This window comes from Limulus polyphemus, unplaced genomic scaffold (genome assembly GCF_000517525.1).
Source record: "Limulus polyphemus unplaced genomic scaffold, Limulus_polyphemus-2.1.2 Scaffold3919, whole genome shotgun sequence".
NCBI lineage: Eukaryota > Metazoa > Arthropoda > Merostomata > Xiphosura > Limulidae > Limulus > Limulus polyphemus.
The window spans coordinates 15,625-22,622 of record NW_013669529.1 but is presented as its reverse complement, the minus strand read 5'-3'; positions in this window follow the sequence as shown (position 1 = coordinate 22,622).

Below are 6,998 nucleotides of genomic sequence, written 5' to 3'. Positions count from 1 at the left end.
ATGGATATATATATATATATATATATAAACGTCCTCTGTTCTTAACAAGCAATTGGAAACTAAGGGGTCGACCAAGGACAGTTGCATTTGTGGAAGGAATATTTACACAAATAAAAATATAAAAAGGCTCTAATGCTACAGTAGCTTTTACAAGTTGTACGGTATTGTACGGTATTCAAACGTACTTCCTACAGTTTTATTATTATAAAACAGAATACATTGTTAAGCTGCACAGAAGCCGATACAGTTACTATCATATTTATTTAAAAAGCTGCTGTCTGAAGTCCAATATTCATGCACGTGCTATCATTATGAAATAATTATAATAAAAAAAAAATCCAAGGACGAATGAGGAATGAAACTTGTCTTTGAAACGTGTATTTACCCAAACCCAAATTCACCGCAGTTAAATTGTTTGATAAAGTTAACGTTAGTTTTTAAACAGAAATTGATGTTTTTGTTTGTGTGTGTGTGTGTTTAATCAAAACAAATTAATGTTAATGCCTTATGGGGTATAGTTATTTGATAATGGTTCTATACACAACTCTTGAGATGTATATATTAACCCTGATGAAGCCGCAAAGGTGAAACGTTGGTTTAAAAAAATATTATATATATATACCTGGAGTGTAAAGGTCGTTTTTTTTAAACTTTTTTTTTATTAAAACGGAAAAAAATTCCTTCGTCTAAACACACGGAATAAAACATTTAAATAAGACGCGTAGTGTGCGTTTAATTAAAATAACAGGAATTCTGCCTCAGGCATTAGCTTCAATTATAATACGTTATTTTCATATTTTGCCTATTAGTATAACTTACTTTCAAGTGGCACATTTAGGTATAGAACTTTTATCAAAGAACTACACCATTCTTTGCAATAAACACACACACACACTGGGGAGTAAAAAACAAACAAACGAGCACTGTGCCAAGAAAACATCATTATAAATGAGCCATGCTGATGGAGGCACTCTCATTTAAAGTTTCGCCGTAGGTTTCTAATTATCAGCAACTCCCCCCCCTCCCCGATATTTCCAGGAGATTCGTTAAATCTTGTATTTTCAGTTTCGATGTTTTAACAAGTAAATCTTACTATACAGGTCATATCAACTGCTAACCCTACACCGTATAGTACGCGTGTGTCCTGTGGGACGTACAAAATCATAGAATTCCTTGTAGATGGTTACACGAATCCCCCACTGTTTCATTCAGAGACCATTAATAAATCCTGCCAAAGTTGGATGTACCTGTCGGAGGGGAGGGGGGGAGACTTCTTTTATTTTTGATGAACAACCATTAGGTCATTGACTAACGAAAGAATTTCTGGGATGTATTTTTATGCAAACAGATTGAACTGCCCTCCACCTTACCACGTGAGGTTTAAATGTCTATATGTCTGGTGTTAATTTAATATTTCTGCTGCCAAGAAGCTATCTAAACAGTCGCTTATGTCTGCTTTCTGATGGTGAAGTTGAAAACATCTCTTACAACATGTTTGAGACATGAACCATTTATTAAACCTTACAACCACCTAGCCATTGTCCCCAAAACTGAGATTACGACTTGAAACGTTCTTCGTACGGATTGTTTTACCACAATGAGTTATCAGAGCTCAAATATTATTTCCTTTCCAGCTTAGATCTTTCCCAGAACCTAAATTCCATTTTTTGAGGTTGTTCTATTTTTTTTGTCCTTACCAAAGTTTCTTTACCTCAGAGGAACACAGTTTTCACTCGGTTCGCAACAAGTTATGTTTGCTCAGAGCAAGAAGTATTCTTTAAAATATGAAGAATAAACGTTACTTTAAACCATTTGATGTGAAATATGTAAGCTTACGACTTTTACTGGTGGTTATCTTGTGATATATTTGTAACGTTCAGTGAACATTTACATTCGGCTGTTAGAAGTGAATCACGACACAAAATACACAAAGTACGGAGGTTGAGTACGTTTTATTTTAAAACCATCTGGAGCCTCACCGTATTGTCATCGTTACCGTTCGTGTAGCCACGCCCGGTCCTGCTCTATCTGACGACGTGGATGTTGACAATAGCCCTGCAACGCAGCTTCTATTGCAAAATGATCCGTCGTATAGCTGTCATGTCAATAACACACTTATCTTTCATTAATCATCTACTGAACGAAAACGACACTTTTTTCCCAGCATCCGTTTCAACAGTCTCATCGCGCTGAAATTCTATAGATGACTTTACATGAAATAACATGCTTGAAGTATGTGACGGTTGAATGGAAGGTATGACCATAATCCATAACCAGCTGGCCTAATTTCGAGAGAGGGACCCTTCTTGATTATGTTATGTATTGTTGCCTGGAACACGTGTTTGTAGATTCTTACCTGTTACAAGACGCCACACTTTGCTTATCACAGATGAGGTACAACTTGTTGCAAGTCTCTTGGTGACTTGGTACCCCAAGATGATAAAAATTCCTTTATTTTCCAATACTATTAAGAACAAGGGATATCCTCATTTCGGAAATTATAAATCCCCGAACTGAACCCATTTTAATGATCCGAGTGCTGGAATACTTTGCTTCGGAAAGGGGTGTTACGTACCTTTCCAAAAGGATAAATTTTTAATGGCATCTAAATAACACCACACAATGGTAAAAATGTCGTTCTGTGATTTTCACTTGACTTGCTGATTTGTATATTCAAAATCGTTTTAATATAACGTACCCAATCACAATTCTACATGTAAAATAAAACTCGTGAAAAAAAAGTACGAAACACTAGCGCCGAAACTTTTTATAGCTGTAACGCTATTGCGTTCTTCTTCTTCTTTTTTTCTCGACATTTCATTTTGAGATGAACATGTTTTAACACATCTTTCGCTAATGTCAGATGGCAAGAAGGAGAAGGGTTCCTGGGCTAACAGTCAGAAGATGTGCGCGGAAATTTATTTGGTTTTGTCTTTCGGAGATTAGACTAACTCAACTGAATGTCCTGTAAGAAAATAAACTAGGTTTAACTTCTAAATAAACGTACAAATATTACTAGGTGTAGACCAACAGATTTACTCTACTTCTGTATGTCGTGACGTCAAAGGAAGTTACTACAATCTCTATGGTGTGACATCAGAGGAAGTTACTACTTTCTCTCCCTACGCTGTGACGTCAGGGGAAGTTACTACTCTCTACTTCGTGATACGAAAGGAAGTTACTCTTTTTATATATGTTGTGACGTCAGAGGAAATTACTACTCTCTACTTCGTGATACGAAAGGAAGTTACTGTTTTTATATGTTGTGACGTCAGAGGCAATTACTACTCTCTACTTCGTGATACCAAAGGAAGTTACTACACTGTACGTTGTGACGTCAGAGGAAGTTACTACTCTCTACTTCGTGATACGAAAGGAAGTTACTCTTTTTATATATGTTGTGACGTCAGAGGAAGTTACTACTCTCTCTCTACGTTCTGACGTCAGAGGAAGCTACTACACTGTACGTTGTGACGTCAGAGGAAGTTACTACTCTCTCTCTACGTTCTGACGTCAGAGGAAGCTCCTACTCTCTACGTTGTGACGCCATGACTGAAGGAAAGAGAAAGCTATTGAAAGTGTTGCTCATCCTGAAATGTTACGTGACTTTATCAGTTTTAAAAAACTAAAGTAAAGGTCACACATAATAACTTAGTTAGGAGTAGCAGGCAGTCCCAATGGTCTCAAGGTTTTGGGAATTACTGAGTGAAAATCCTGGAAAGTCATTGTCATTTATATAGCAGAAACGAGAAGGTCATTCTTGTAACGTCATCGTATTCATGAAACCAACAAAATAGCATTACAAACACACACAAACAATTTGTAGTATTTCTATTTCACTTTAAGAAGTAACATATATGGTATATGATTGCAGGAACGGAGTTATTTGCTTGTTTTTCTTTTAGTAAATTGCTACACTATGGTCTGTGGGGAATCGAACCCCGTATTTTAGAACTGTAAGTTCTGTACTCCGGGGGACACTCACATGAGTAGTCAACTCCATCACAACTTTTGGACTTGTACTGAATTTTTAACTAATATATGGCGATTTTTTGACAAAACAAATCTCATATTATCGTATCTTGACAATCAATTAGTGATTTAAAGTATTAAGTTTGTTTGATGTGAAGTTCGCGCAAAGCTACACGAGGGCTATCTGCGCTAACTGTCCTTAATTTAGCAGTGAAAGACTAGAAGTAATCACCACCCACCGCCAACTCTTGGGTTACTCTTTTACCAACGAATAATGGGATTGACCGTCCCATTATATCCCCTCCCCCACGGCTGAAAGGGCGAGCATGTTTGGTGGAATGGGGATTCAAACCCGCGACCCACAGATTGCGTATCGATCGCCCTCACCACCCGGCCATGTCAGGCCTAAAGTTGTGAGTTTAATAATGTCAGCATGATAATTTTTTTTAGCAGCCCACGTTGGACAAAATGGAAACTAAATATAGTTATGATACAATAAAAAAAAAGATTTTATTAAAAAATTATTTTGAGATATTATTTATTGGTTCTTGTTGTTGATCTAAACCTCGTGTTAACAATGCCCTCTTTTGACAATTCTTTTTTGTATTTTCTACAATCTGAACTATTATTTCTATAATCTTAACCTACGTGTTTTCGCGGTTGTTTGCGTATTGTATATTCAAGGGCCCTTCCTATACACTCCTCGAACAAACATCTAAACTTGATGTGTTTTTTTATTTTATTTTACTCTTATAAATCCAGTGATTATAAAGTTCTAGTTGCTACAAAACTGGTCACAAGGTGTTGTCAACTTTGTCATTACAAAACCCTTATTTGGTTAGGTAAACTTAGAAATACGGGTGGGTTTTAATGGTTCCAACGAAGCGGAAGACTGATAACAGTAAGAAACAATGATTCAAAGAATCACTGACACTAAGTTCGTTTAAAGCTACCATGTAACCAACCTGACCGTCTCATTCTGCGTAGCTAGACACTAGACTGAACTGAAGGAAAAATAAAAACGTCGTTTCTTCCTTTATTTGTTTGAAAGTGTGAAGGTGATTGGATGATTCTTCCTTTATTTGTTTGATAGTGTAAAGGTGATTGGATTATTCTTCCTTTATTTGTTTGAAAGTGTAAAGGTGATTGGATGATTCTTCCTTTATTTGTTTGAAAGTGTAAAGGTGATTGGATGATTCTTCTTTTATTTGTTTGAAAGTGTAAAGGTGATTGGATGATTGATGAGCCAGAACAGTTTAGTCAATGACTAATGTGCATTTGTGTAGTCGCAAAAACGGCCAATAAAAATCGTGGAAACTTAGCAGAATCAATTGCACATACCCACTTCTCCTGATGTCGTTATTTGACTCTGAAATACATTCTGATGGAGGAATTTTTCAACCGAAAATCTATTGCGTATAGCTTACTTTCAGGCCCGCGCGCAGAATGTTTGAAAGGAGGGGTTCTAATTTGTTAGATAGATCAAAAGTCAACACATACTGTGCGAAGCATAATCAGCATTCCAATGCTACGGGGGTACGGGGGCATGTACCCCACGAAAAAAACTGTAAAAAAAATGCTAAGTCTGTAAGCAATTTTGCATGAAATATAGCTTTAACAATATGCATCGCTCTCCACATAAAATCAACAAACATCCAAGACGTTAAATAACTATATATATTTGGAAATAGAGACAAAATGTAAATGATAAATACATTGTCGTTACGTCTAAAGCATAATCACTCTTAGGCCTGAAAGGTTTCTCAACACAACGCTAATTCTTAAATGTAATTCACATCCTCATGAGCATTGATGACATAACGACTACACCATTATTATATTTATCGCATCCCAGCCGGCCTGGTGAGCTCTAGTGCTGGGCGAAAGGTCTCGTCGGCACTGAATGTAGCAGATGTAATGTGATTGACATGTTCTTCCACATGGGTTATTATAAGATTTGTTAGTTTGTTTCTTTACGATATTCAAGCGAAGCTTCACAAGGGTTATCTGTGCCAACCGTTCCAAATTTTAAACCGGGAAACCATTGAGACAGGATCCTCCGCCAACTCTTGGACTACTCTTTACGAATAGTGGGATTGGAATGTTACCCTCGTAATGTACACACGGCCCCAAAATGCAAAGCGTGATTTCTATCAAAAATGAGACGTAAAGTATGGGCCCTCGGATTCACAGTCCGCCACGTTAACCACTGACCCGCACCAGAATCACGTATTTTTAAGGCTAAACTAGAAACAAAAAATCACATAGAACAACATGACTTTAAAACTAAATCACAGAATTTGGGTATTTCGTATTGGACCTACACTGTTAGGACCTCCTAGTAAAAAAATAATACTTCCACACTAACAGAATTATTATTCATCAACGAAAACTCACCTTGGCAACAGGAGATGAAAAACAAATAAAGAAATTGATAAGGGAAAGAGGCGAGTGGGTGTTTTTATTTTTATGTTCCCAGACAAAATAAAAATAAAGGGTGCTCAGTACAGAGAAGGTTATCATGGTGTGCAATGTAATAATTAGATAGGGTGTTATGGAAGGAAAAAAAACAACAACAAGTTATATGTTTGTTTGTCTTTGAATTTTGTGCAAAGCTACTCGACGGCTGTCTGCGTTAGTCGTCTCTAATTTAGAAGTGATAAACCAGAAGGAAGGCAGCTATTTTTTTTTAATCAAGAAATAGTGGAATTGACCGTTATGTTATAACGCCCCCACGATTGAAAGAGCAAGGATGGTCTGACAGGATTCGAACCCACGACTGCCAGTCGAATGTTCTAACCACATGGTCACACCAGGCCATAAAGGAAAGGATTTACCTTAGAGAATCTGATAGGATTCGAACCCACGACTGCGAGTCGAATGTTCTAACCACATGGTTATACCAGGCCATAAAGGAAAGGATTTACCTAAGAAAATCTGATAGGATTCGAACCCACGACTGCCAGTCGAATGTTCTAACCACATGGTCACACCAGGCCATAAAGGAAAGGATTTACCTTAGAGAA